Here is a 13,929-nt window from a genome sequence, read left to right as displayed (position 1 = left end):
CACAGGGCCTTTTTAGTTGTGTTGCCACATTTAAAAAATGTACTACCTAATTGCTGTTTATCTTTTGGTTTTAATTTTAATTAGTGTGACACTTAGATTTTTTAAATATACTATTTTATATTGTTCATTAGGTATCCTGGACTTCTTCTCCAACAGAAGGCAGGATATAGATATTATAAATAAAAGATGGTGATATATGCAGATATGAGATTCAGAGTCTTAGAAATGAATGGAATAAGGTGCTAGATCACCCTATTTTGCCAAGGCAATGGGATATGGCCTTAAAGTTTATACCTGCTCTCTCTATGTATCTTAAGCTGTGACATATGCTTTGGGCATGTCCAGTTATTTGGTCTTTTTGGGGAAGAAGTTATTACTCATATTAATTTTGTATTAAAATGTCCATTGATTTTTGAAGATTCTTATGCACTTTTAAACTATCTGCCCATGTGATGGAGGCTAACTGGTGGTCAATAAAAATGGACCTTCCGTATACTTACTGCAGCTAAAAGTGTTGTATTACAATATTAGAAAGAAATGCCCACCTTTGGTAAATCAATGGATTGAGGAATTTCAACTCTATCAATATTTGAATGCAAGGTATATAGACAACAATTTCATTTGAACTTATTTTTGATATTTGGAAATATTTTATAGAAACTTATCTGTAGATCTGCCATCACTGTTGTTATATTTTTGTCTCTACTTCATGTATACCTTTTCCCCCATTCTATTTAACTATTCCACCTTGAGGGAACTGCAGCAGCTTGTGGGGCATCTCAACTTTGCATGCAAAGTTGTGGCTCTGGGGCGGGCCTTTGTGCGCCGGCTTTGCAATACAATGGCAGGGCTGCATCTCCCGCATCACAGAGTGCACATTAACAATGATATGCGTGTCGACCTTTGTATATGGCAGGAATTCTTGGATTCCTTTAATGGAGTCTCCTTTTGGAGGGAGAACCTGAAGCTCAAGGGAGAACTCCAGGTCACCTCTGATGCTGCTGGGTCGCAAGGTTTCGGCATATACTTTCGAGGCCATTGGTATGCTGAGGAATGGCCCGGGGAATGGGTTTCAGCTGGTGTAATCAGGGACCTCACATTCTTAGAGTTCTTTCCCATCTTAGTGGCGGTTTGGATGTGGGGGGAGGAGTTGAGGGATCACACTATCCGGTTTTGGTGAGACAATTTGGCAGTGGTCCATGTGATCAATTCTCTTACATCCAAATCACCATGGGTTATGAGGCTGGTCCATGCCTTCACACTGCGATGCCTTCAGCTCAACACACTGTTTTTTGCTAGGCATGTGCCAGGGGTGAACGGTGGGGTAGCTGACACTCTCTCTCACCAACAGATGGTGAGGTTTCGTCAGCTTGCGCCAGAGGCTGATCTTCCGCTGGCAAGAATATGCCCCAGGAGCTCTGGCAGGTTGGAGGGCTGAGGCTTGCAGGGTGATAGGCCCCACCATTGCCCCTAGCACGAGGAAAGGATATGAGCAAGCAGTTCGCCAGTTCAATGTCTTCAGGTCTGAGGAGTGTTATCTTAAGCTCTGGCCTATTACTGTGGAGCAGTTAATCCACTACTGTGTTTCTTTGAAAAAGACTGGCTTAGCTGTCCATTCTATCAGGGGTTGGCTTTCCACTCTGGCTTTTGCCAGCAAAGCCTTGGGCTTCACGGAAGTCACCAATGACTTCAGAATCAGGAAGATGCTCAAGTGTTGGTCACGCAAAGGTGGAACTAGGAAAGACAAGAAGCGTCCCATTTCCCCGGTGATTCTTAAGGGATTGCAAGAGACCTGGAGTAACGTTTGCACTTCAGGTTTTGAGACATGCCTTTTTCATGCAGCCTCTTTGCTTGCATTTGGGGGGGCTCTCCGGGTAAGTGAATTAGTAGCCCAGTCTAAGGCCGACCAGTCTGGGAAAGCCTTGCAGGTACATGATATTCAATTTCAGGGTACTGGGGTGCAGGTTACCATTCTTAATGGCGCTGTAGAGGGAGACTGCCCGGGTCAATTCACGTTTTGGGCCGGCTCTAAGCATACAACAATTGATTACTTACTGTCTTCACAAGATTTCTTTAGAAGAGTTACGGCTCTATTAGTAGATGCAAGAACTGAAAGTGACCATCTTCGCAAGTGGATGGCAGTCCTTGAATGTGTGGGCTGGCTTTGGTCAATGCAGATACCAACCCACGTGTCACAGACCTATTTATGTTATGTGTTCCTGTTTCTCCACGTTGTAGGCAATGGATGGCTTTGCAAAACTGGGCTTCCCACACTGCATTGGAGCAATCGATGGCTGCCATATTCATATTCGCGCCCCTGTTCGCCAATCCGGTGAATACATCAACAGAAAAGGCTTTTTCTCCATGCTTCTTCAGGGCACCGTAGACCATAGTGGATGGTTTATCAACGTCAGGGTGGGGCATAGTGGCAAAAACCACGATGCTTATGTGTTCAGGTCTTCTAACTTGTTCATAGCCATGGACAGGGTTTTTTTTGTTCCTGGTAACCCCACGGTTACGATTGACGGAATTCAGGTCCCTCCATTGATACTTGGGGATGCGGCCTACCCGATTAGGAAGTGGCTCATAACTCCGTATACTGGAGCTCTGGATCGTCAACAGGCGGCCTTCAACAAGACACATTGTCGAGCACGCAACGTCGTGGAGCGCGCCTTCGGTAGGCTAAAGGCCAGGTGGCGTTGCCTTTCACTGAAGTTGCCAATCCAGGAGGAGAATGTAGTCCCCATCATTTGCCTCAAATTGTGTTCTTGGATGGCAACCGAACATATTCTTAATATTGAGCAAGCGGGCTTTAGTCATGGCCGCTCAACCCTTGACCATTGTCTGGTGCTGGACTATCTAATATATAAATATTCACAACATCAAAAAGGAACCCTTTTTGCTGCCTTTGTCGATATGAAGGCAGCTTTTGATTCAATTGACCGTGTGACATTATGGTCAAAATTGAATTCTACCACCATAGATAAAAGGCTTCTCCATTTGATAATAAAACTCCACAGCAATAACACTCTCCAGATAAAATATACCTCGGACGGTAGACTATCCAAACCTATCCAGTCAAGGAGGGGTGTCAAACAGGGCTGTCCGTTAGCCCCTTTTTTGTTTAATTTCTATGTGAACTCTCTTATTTCTGATTTGCGTTCCATTGATGTCCATGCTCCCAAACTTAATTCCGAATATAAAGTGCCTATTCTTATGTATGCAGACGACACAATTCTTTTATCTTTGACTAGAATAGGTCTACAGCGAGCACTTACATCCTTTTCCAGTCACTGCCAGAAAAATCTGTTATCAATCAATTTTTCCAAAACAAAAATAATGTGCTTCAATCAGAGGCCAAAAAAATACATCTGGAAAATTAAGGGGAACGATGTTGAGCAAGTTAAGTTTTTTAAATATCTGGGGGTTACATTGGCATATAACGGTAACCCCTCTGCTCACATTAAATCAGTGGCTGTTTCCGCAGAAAGATCCGCTTCTGCTATATTAAGATTCTTCAGAAAAGATGGTGCTCATTATATTCCAGCTGCCTTGAAACTTTTTTCTGCTAAAGTTTTAGCCCAAATGCGTTATGGGACACAAATTATGCGATTCACAAATCTTCAGGCGCTTGAACTGGTTCAAACAAAATTTCTGAGATCCCTATTTAATACTCCAAGATGTACTCCCAATGTCATGGTGAGACAAGAAGCTGGTCTCAATACAGTCGAACTGAATATTTGGATGCATTCTCTCTGCTTTTGGTTGAAAACCCATCTTCTCCCCACCGGGTTACTTCCTTTTTTATTGGCTGCATCGCCCTATCCTCAGTGGTTCACTAGAGCCATTGATAAACTGAGATCTTTAGGACTAGACCCGTATCAACTTTTGGAAAGCGGCTATGCCAGGGCAAAATCTATTGTTTTCCAACGCCTCAGAGATATTGAGCTACAAACATCTTATGCTGCACTTCCGCCTCTTTTCAAATCTCTGAATTCCAAAAATTTTATGTCTGCCCCTTTATACTTAGCTAATATATCCAACCCGAATCACAGATGGGCCTTTTCCAGAGCCAGATTTGATACTTTTCCATCTGCAGTTCTTTTTGGAAGGTTTCAACGCATCCCCAGGCATTTGAGACTATGCTCATGCCCCTCGGAGTCAATAGAGACCCTTTCCCATATATTATTTCATTGCTCCTATTATGCAGAAGAGAGAGCCCTTTTAATTATGCCCTTGATAAGGTCATTTAGGTTCCAAGGACAACCAGTAATCCAGTCTGAGGAACTTTTGCTGAAATACTTACTGGAGGACAAATCCATGGCAATATCAAGGAAGGTTGCTAAATTTCTTTTTATTGCAATTATAAAGCGTAAGCACCTCCTTAATACTCCTCATGATGTCTCTTCTCTGTAACACTTCTCTTGAATGAATGAATTTTATTGTTACGGCGCTTAGCCAGCAATTGTAACACTTCTCGATAACCTGGAGATTGTTTTTGATTTTGTATGCTGTTTGACGGGTCTTTGACCGTAATAAACTGATTGATTGCTGTCTCAGACCATTAGGAGTTCCAAGATGGATCAAAAGCATAAAGGGTCTGTGATTAAACTGGGTATTTGCTCTGATAGGCAACTCTGCCCAGTTTTGGCCCTGTCTCAGTACTTGGCTTTATGGGGAAGGTAAGCCGGCTGCCTCTTTAGGCATGCGGATGGGAGTCCACTGACCAAACATCAGTTTTGGGCACCCAGGCTTTGGGCAAGTTAGGCCTTTCCAGGGTGAAGTTTGGAACTCACTCTTTTTGGATTGGCGCCGCTTCCACTGCGGCTGCCCTGGGCTATTTAGCAGCTGATGTTCAGCACTGGAGGTCATCTGCCTATAAGGGTTACATGCTTTCCCTTGCCATGTTGTGATCTGTTTCTCATTGGGTTCGGTGGTTCACTGTCTTCTCTTTTTAGGTGCTGTGTTTTGTGGCAGAAGGAGAAGGATTCTTGTCTGTGGACACAGCTTCATTTTCTGGGCAATTCACCGAGCAAACAGATTGGCCATCAGCTCTCAGTTGAGCCATAGTAGATGGGCCACAGTTGAATGGGTGGGCCTCCTCCACCTCCTGTTTGGAAAGGGCACTGGCTCTCCACCCGATGTGATATACCTGGGCGGCAATGACTTGGGTTTCTTGAAAGTGAAGGCCCTAGTTTTGCAGGCCTGGGATGATTTCAACTTTATTCAGCGCCAGTGGCCAAATACAACTATTGTTTAGTCCGCTATAATCCCCCGCAGGGAATGGCGGGGCAAGAGCTCAGTGCGAGGCTAATGGGGAGATTAGGCACATTTTGAGGGGTGGGTTAGGCCACTATTTGCCACACCCCCAAATTCAGGCTGATTGCACAGACCTGTACAGGGGTGATGGCGTTCACCTGTACAAAAAAGGGAATGATATTTTTCTGCAAGATTTGCAGCAAGGGACTCTGGCAGTATTAGGTATTTAGTGGGCGCAGGGGTCTAAGCAAAGGCTTGACCCTTGCGGTGGCTGAGTTTGGTTTAAGGGAAATTTGTTGTGGCTCGGTAAGCACCAATCAGCAACCCGGGAGGGTAGAGGGGTCTGTCAGGATCATCACTGCGGCCGTGCGGCCAGGGATGAGGAGGGCAGACTGCCTTTTGGATTGCCTTGATGGATCCTCTACCCAGGCTGTGCAGCTGTGGGTGAGGGGTCATCATGGCATATTCCATGGCTGGACTGCCTGGGTTTGAGCCACTTACAGTGGGCTACACCATGAGGGCCAGGTGCATTGCCCGTCTTATGGCAAGGGTGGGGTTTTGGTGACCCCAGACCTTGACCATGCTGCATAGTGCGGGCTACACCATGAGGGCCAGATGCATTGCCCGTCTTATGGCAAGGGTGGGGTTTTGGTGACCCCAGACCTTGACCATGCTGCATAGTGCATACTGCCTTCCCTTGCCATTGTTTTTGTAAATAAATAAAATGGCCTTTAGTTTCCCAACTATTGTTGTATGACTCTTTCTTTCATCTATGGGGGCAAAACAAAACTTCTTGGAGTTAGAATAAATATTCATTGCTGGAAGAAGAAACGAACACTGAATGTTGACTTTCACATTCTTATCAAGTCAGATTTGCATCATAGATGGATCTTCTTGGGTTCAACTACATGAGACTCTGGAATTTCCATGAACAGACCTTCAGCATTTTCCCCCTCTAAAAAGGAAGGTGTACTGTTTTTAAAGACCAGGGTTTGAAATGCAATGTTTACATTTTAAGAACTAAACTTATATAATATAATTAATGAACTGGGTGTGGAACTGTGTGGTTCCAGAACAAACATTCCTGAGTTAATTCATGAATAAGAAATGCAATTGTCACACAGCCAAACATATATAGTTCTGGCTTTCTTATTCCTTGAGAGGAAACATAGATTTTACCAATTAAGCTTATTTTCTGAGGGCCAGATCTGGAGGTAGTAATTCAACATACTTGGCTAATAGAAAAATGTTTCTGGTAGCACAAAGGACTGTGGTGTGGGAGCATAATAGTGAGAGAGGGGAAGAGATTGGGAAAAGTCTTAAGTAGACTAAAAGTATGAAATATAAAGCACATGTTAGCAAGCACAACTACAAGACAGCTTTATAACAGAGATGTGATAAATTACTACTCAAAGTAGAAATCTGGGAACATTTCAGAGTTTGTATTTGCTTTCGCCACTTTCCTGAACAACTAGAAATGGGTTCATTTCATTTGACTGAGACTAAAGGTGCCTTTAGGGTTGCCAGCTCCGGGTTGAGAAATACCAGGAGATTTTGGAGGTGGAGCCTTGGGAGGGTGGGGTTTGGAGAGGGGAGGGACTTCAGTGGGGTATAATGCCATAGAGTCCACCTTCCAAAGCAGCCATTTTCTCTGGGGGAACTGAACTCTGTAAACCTGGGACCAGTTGTAATACTAGGAGATATCCAGCCACCACTTGGAGGCTGGCAGCACTAGGGGTCTTTATAATATTTGATTTGCTTACAAAAACCATAAGCAGAGCATAAACAAAGGCAAAGAGATAGTATATGCCTTAGAGAGTAACTTAGAGTCACTTGGGTAACCCTACACAGCTGCATCCCTGTTTTCATCAAAGCCCAGCTAGGCACTTGCAGGTCTGTCTGTCTGCCAATTCAAACTGTCTCTTTTGAGAGGCACAAATTAAATGTGACAAGCGAATCTATATGTTTATTCATACATTCTCTTTTCTAAGTATAAAGCAGCTCTGATTAAGAGAAGCTAAACCATATCCCCTTTCCTACTTTACCTTGCTGAATATTGCCCCAGCATCCCCCAAATGAAGACACAACACAGATGCATGGGTTCAACTAATTTTATTTATTTAAAATGGCTGATTAAATTACTGCTTATTACTGTAAGCTAACTGTCCCAAGGGCAGGCTGTGCTATGAGTGGGACTACCCTGGCTTTAAACTTGGCTAGCACGTCCACGAGCCTTGTGTATCCTCTTCTGCACAGGTGCCTAGCCTCATCCCCCTCTCTTGATGTGCCATAAGGTCCTTACCAGGTTTGGAAAGATTCTTCTCAGTACCAGAGGCACTCCTTCCCAGTTCCCGTCCTGGACAGACCCTCCATCACGCCTGGTAACTCAGGGTGTTTGCCAGTTCTCCCTACCTAACTTAAGCAATTGTCAAATGTGGCTCTTATTTGCCATGATTATTGCTGTTCTTTGACTCTTTGGTTCTGTGTGCCTTCTGTCATTCTGGTAGGGGGAAGGGTGTATGGGAGTGTGTGAGTGTGGAGATGTGAAAGCTGCTTCAAAAAAGCACGCAAGAGCTTGAAATGGCATTAAGCGGGGGCCTCCCTCTCTGGGAAGTATGCGTGCTTGACCTTGGATGGCAGACACTGCTGGATACTAAGCCTGCAGGTTCTGGGGGAGGGCTAATGGGGCATATTAGACTTAGGTGGTCTGAATGGATGGGTGTGATTGGACTAATCATTGCGGGGGACTGTTTGAATTCTGTATAACTGGCGCCAAGTAGGACAGTTCTGACAGAGATGGTCTTAGTTTGACATATTCTCATCTCTCAATAAACAAATCACTGCCAAGAGAGTGTTGTTGGGAGCAAGTTTGTTCAAGAGTCTGATAGCAATGTGCCCTATTCCTGCCAACTAGCTGTGACCTAACCAAGCCTGATTAACTAAACATACCTCCTTCTGGGACACCATGAAGCAGACGAATAAAGGTTTCTCCAAAATCCAGTGAGGTGAAACTCCCCCAAATCCTACTTATTAGGAATTCCCTTAACATCGACTGGCTAATATCACACTATTAAATGGGAAGGTGGGTGAGCCAGTCACAGCAACAAAAGGTTGAGAGAAGAGGGAATTGCTCTTCATAACGCTACCTGTTTCCCTCTAACCATTGGCTGCAGAATTTCCTTGTGCCTCCATTGAAAAAAGGGGGGCAGGGCAAAGTAATCCATGGCATTAATACCATGAATGTCCCTTTCAACCATTTTCCCTCTAGTATGGCTCCTGCCCTGGAAATGATAAAAGGTAGGGGAAAATGCTTAACACAGCTGAGAACAGTATGATAAGGCAGGGAAGAGGGAAGGGAAAGGTCTCCTTACCTGTGCACTCAGTTTTCTATTAAAAATAGAAACTCCTCACTGATCACTTGGTTTACAGCCAAAAAAAGGACACATCATACACATATATCTTCCCGTTAATTCTAGTTTGACCCTTATAAACATGCATATCTTCCTTCTCCTTTTAATTGATGGTTGCCAACTTTGATGAGTTCCACATTCAAAACCACAAAGAGATCACCATAAATTTGGAAACATTTCCTTAATTCCCTTTCATGAAACATTAGCTGATGATCAGGACTATCCGGTTTTAGCGACTTGAGGCTCGGACGCATCCCATTGAGCTCCTGATGGAGACGCGCCAAGTCGCGGCAGACAGGAAGGGTCCCGGCTGGATCCGGGCCCTCCCAGAGTCCTTGTAGGGGACTCCCAGCCTGGAGTGCAGAGGAGAGCTGCTCCCAAGGCAACAGCTGAGGGATCGAGGCTCTCCCTACCCTGAGAGGTCCTGCCATTGCGAAGCCATCATGGCGAAAAGAGCTGACTGCCGGACGAGCGGACAAGCAATCTAGCACGATTTCTCTCCTACAATGATTTAAACATGAAAAAACAGTGAGTTGAGCGATCCCCCATATAAGTGGCCAAGTCTTTAAGTCCACTGGCTTTAACTTGAAAAACAAGCAGCAGGTGGGGGAAGAGTTGGTGATTCGCCTCCCCCGAAACGGAATGGTCCCTGAATGAGAAAGAAAATGAAATAAGCGAAACTAATCATATGAGACTGTAACTGAGACTGAAAGGTGCAAAATAAACCAAAGTGTGTCTAAATTGGAGAACTTTTACTTTAAATCCAAAACCTTTATTCTTGTATAAACAATGTCTGGAAGAGGGAGAAGAATGGCGCTGGAAAAGAAACCTCTCACAGGAACTACCATACCAACAACTCCCACCCAGACACAGGAAGCAGCTGCTGACTTTTCCAATATGCTGGCTATGGCCTTGCACCCCCTGCTGGAGCAGATGTCTAATATCAAAAGCAAGCTGGATAGTGTCCAAAAGCAACTAACACGGATGGATAAAAGAGCAGACAAAACAGACAGAGCCATCAAGAGAGTTGAAACAAAGACCAAAGATATTGATCAAAAATTGAATGAAGTGGAAAAAGAGAGAGTCTCAGATAAAGGCCAATTGCTGCAACTTCAAATGGAAAGATCAATGTATGTCTTACGCTTTCAAGGTGTCCCTGAACAGATAGGAGAAAATTTTAAAGTAATATTAAGTGAAGTGTTAGCACCAATGACAGATCTTAAACAAGAGGCATTGCAAAATGACGTGGACTTGGCTTATCAAATTTATCCAGATTTTATAAAGAAAAATAAACTGCCTGCAAGAAAGTTAAGGCACCTCTTTGTCCCGATAGGTCCTGCCATCACGGTGCTACAATGGCATCAAGAGGCGTACACCGGACAAGTGAACAAGTGATCCAGCGCTTTTACAAAGCTATCCCAACCTCTGCAGCTGACATAGAATGACACATGAGTGTTACTTTTCCTCAACTGGATAGGCAGTTAAGTGGTTATCCAAAACCCCGATTTGCAACGAAGGTGTGGGAGGGAGTCTGCCCCCCCACTAACTCTAAATGAACTTTTAAAGTGATATTCGGGGCTAGGAGCAATGGTGTTTTTGGATTAAATCAAGTAAAGTGCAGATCTATCTAAAGAGACTCTATAAACGAACTTTTGCAGACTTTAAAAAACTTTACCTGAAGTGTGAACAATAACTAATTTGGCAGAAAAGATGGCGACGAGAACGAAGCACTCTCCTGGAACTGCAAGATCAGCACTTCTGGCTGCTAAACCGGAAGTAAATACTGACTTTCCCAACATATTGGTTACAGCATTGTGCCCTCTGTTGGATCATATGACCAACCTCAATAACAACTTTGAAGCATTTCAAAAACAACTGAAAGAGATCAATATAAAAACAGAGGAGACAGCAAAATCTGTGAAAAAGTTTGAAGCCAAGACAAAAGCAATTAAGCAAAGACTGGAGGTAGTGGAGAAAGAGAGAATCTCTGACAAAGAACAGCTTTTAGGACTCCAAATGGAAAAATCAGCTTTTGTTCTGAGATTTCAAGGGGTCCCTGAGCAGAAGGGTGAGAATCTGAAGGAAATCTTAACAGGTTTAACAGTGGATCTACTGCAAAGTGATATGGATATGATCTATTGGACATATCCAGAATTTTTCAAGAAAAAAAGCTGCCTGGGGAAATAATGGTGATATTCTCAAAGAGATCTACAAGAGACGTGGTGCTCAAGGCCACAAATGGAACAACTCTAAAAATTAAAGACAAAGAAATTAGAGTCTTAAAAGACATAGCATTTGGAATAAGAAGGAAGTGAAAACAGTATAAAAACTTAACTAGCTTTTTCCAGAAAAAGTCCACACCATACAAATGGATAATACCTGAGGGACTTGTCCTCAACTACAAAGATAAAAAAGAAAAGAATGACTCTGTCTTTAAAGCAAAGGTATTTTTGGAACAGCAACAAAGGCTGGCGTACAACAAGAGAGCAACAGAGGAAGAAGACCTGGAAGAAGAAGGCAGCGCATGAGTCGAAACACTCGGGAAGTACAGCGGGCAGTAATCCAGAAGAGAACTCCAAATCAGATAAAGGGGCGGTGACCCCAGAACACCTGAAGGTCCAATGGAACTTTAATAAAAAGAAGCTCAGAGAAAAGAAGCCGAAATAATATAATCTTATAAACTTGAAAGTTAAATTATTTTAACTGTAACTACCTGATTTAATCATATAAATACCAGTTTGTAAGGAAGCGATAAGAAATAACTCTATTCCATTTAACTTACTGTGGAGGGAACTTTGCCTAAGCTAATAACCAATCATTTTGTATGAGACATTCCATTTGAGGTGCGGAAGCGAAGGCGGCAATACAAGGATTTAACCTTCTTTCTCCACAACAACTCAATCGCTTATAGATGGATTTCCCCAGAGGGAGTTGTATTCAACTGTAAAGATAAGAATACAATTGTCTCTGTCCAAAAAGCCAAAAAAAATTTGAAACAACAACGAAGCCTGAGTAAAGATGACAAAAAAACTGGACAATATTGAAGACACCTCAAGTAGCCCTAGCAGCACCCCGGAAACCTCAGACTCGGAGAAGGGGGAAGCTGCACCTAAAATACTTAAAACGAATCTGAAGTACAAGAAGAAGAAACATAAGATAAACGGATAGTTCAACAGAATATAAGTGATTATAAAATACCTGAGACTAGTATTAAGATTAAGCTAGCGTTATCCTGAATTTTGATAAATTGATCTTTGTTATTATAGTAGAATTGTTATATATACAATGTAACATTTAGAACATGATCCTTGTCTTATATTTTCTTTTAGTTATAGTGATTTCCCCTGTTCCCCTCCCTTTAGGATGTAGGTTATAAAATGCAATAAAAATTATATATATAAAAAGGACTACTTGCCACCAAGATGCAGAATAAGAAACTATTAGCCAGCAGCACTAACATATTTTGATCTGGAAATTTGAATCTGAAGATTAAAGATTAAGGTGTAAGTGACATTGTGAATGCTTAAATCAATCAATGTGATTAATGAGATGCATCACCAATAAGAGGAAATAGATGTATTACTGGGACCTGGTTTATATGCATGAGAGAAAACATCTGACCAGTTTGGGTGTAGAATAGCATTCTTTATGTATCCATATAAGTGACATTTTAGGTTTTACAATACATACTGTCGTGCATACATAAAAAGCATACTCATGCTGCAAAGCTTTGACAAAGAATGTTTCTTTTCTTTCAGAGTCAGCAGCTGGTGCTTTCATTGTGCAAATTCATCCCCTAACACAAATGGTTCAGGGTCACAAAGGGAATCATTTCCTGCTTTATAACACCTCATAGTACTGATCTGTGATACCGGACCTCCTCTAAGGACGGTTCTGAATGCCCAACTCAGACTTATGTACGACAGTGGGCGTGGCGTGAGTAATTTTCCCGTGTATACAGAGGGCAGATTGGCCAACGAACACTCCTATTTCCCAGGAAGTGAGACAACACATTAGGATTAATGAATAAATGTTGCCTTTTACTAAGCAGTTCTCAAGCATACGAAAAACAGATACACTCTCAGATTCACATAAGATCCTTAGTTACAATAGCAAATAGAAACAATCAGTTTGCAAAATAATAAATTCAACAGACAGTGGGATAACACAGAAGGATATCGCTTATACTTATCTGAAGTTCCAGTGAGAAGAAATCTCCTCAGTAGAAAGAATGGGGCAGCTCAAGTATCAGCTGGTGGACTCTAAAACACACGGACTGGACCGGCCAAGCCACGTGCGGGTTCTCTGGTCGCGACTCCAGAGAACACAGTAAGAATCACCTGCAGCACTTAAGTTGCAAGGTAAGGGAGGGGTGGGTTAACCAGAGAAACAAAGGCTGTGTTTCTCTTTTTAAAAGCTTGTTTTTGGGCTTGGCTTAAGGCCAACAAACCCCAAGAAGACCGTCCCCTTTCCTATGCTATAGGTTCAGGGTTTGTGACGTCCTAGTTGAGGGGAAGGGGGCAATATTCAAATGCTCTACCCTAACTTCAAAGAGAGCCATGTGGCCAGGTGTGAAACCGTTGTCTCCATTGACAACCTTTGACTTGCAGAGATGTGCCTGCTCCAGAGGCAATAAAGGATGTGTTCTTTGTGATGCCAAACCAGATAGAAGAGTGGGTTACGTGGTTTCCCACAGATCAGCAATGGTGGGGAAACCCGTTGTTCTGCCAGGTTTCCAAACTGAGCAATAATGGCGTTTGTCTCCTTTGTCCAGAAGCACGCTGGGAAAGTGCAGGGAAGCACGTGTCCTGTGGCACAAGCCTTGCTCATCCAAACGCAAGCATGAGATGCAAGCAAGCCATACAACCACAAAGCAATCCCCTTATCCCATAAGCACAGATGTACAGACAATTGACAGACATAGCATCAGCACAGTACAGACAATGCAGTTACAAGCACACATGGTTACATCTGTTTTGTCACCACTTTCTTCTACCCAAGACCTTGAAAATCCAAAATTCATTCATTAGATTGGACAACATTAGATTACAATGGGGTAGCCATGTTAGTCTATTGTAGACAAAAAAATAACAATTTATTCCAGTCTGAGCTTTTGTGAGTGCTCACAAAGGGAAGAAAAAAAATCATTTACCTCATTTATACATAAAATTACTGTAAGGAAGGAGGAAAGAGGAAGGAGTTAAGCAGAGAAAAGCCTTGTATAATATATTAGATGAGATTCTCACTTTGGGGACTTGAG

Source organism: Gekko japonicus, unplaced genomic scaffold (genome assembly GCF_001447785.1).
Source record: "Gekko japonicus isolate JY-2015 unplaced genomic scaffold, Gekko_japonicus_V1.1 scaffold289, whole genome shotgun sequence".
In the NCBI taxonomy this organism is placed as follows: domain Eukaryota; kingdom Metazoa; phylum Chordata; class Lepidosauria; order Squamata; family Gekkonidae; genus Gekko; species Gekko japonicus.
Note: the sequence above shows the minus strand (reverse complement) of the source record.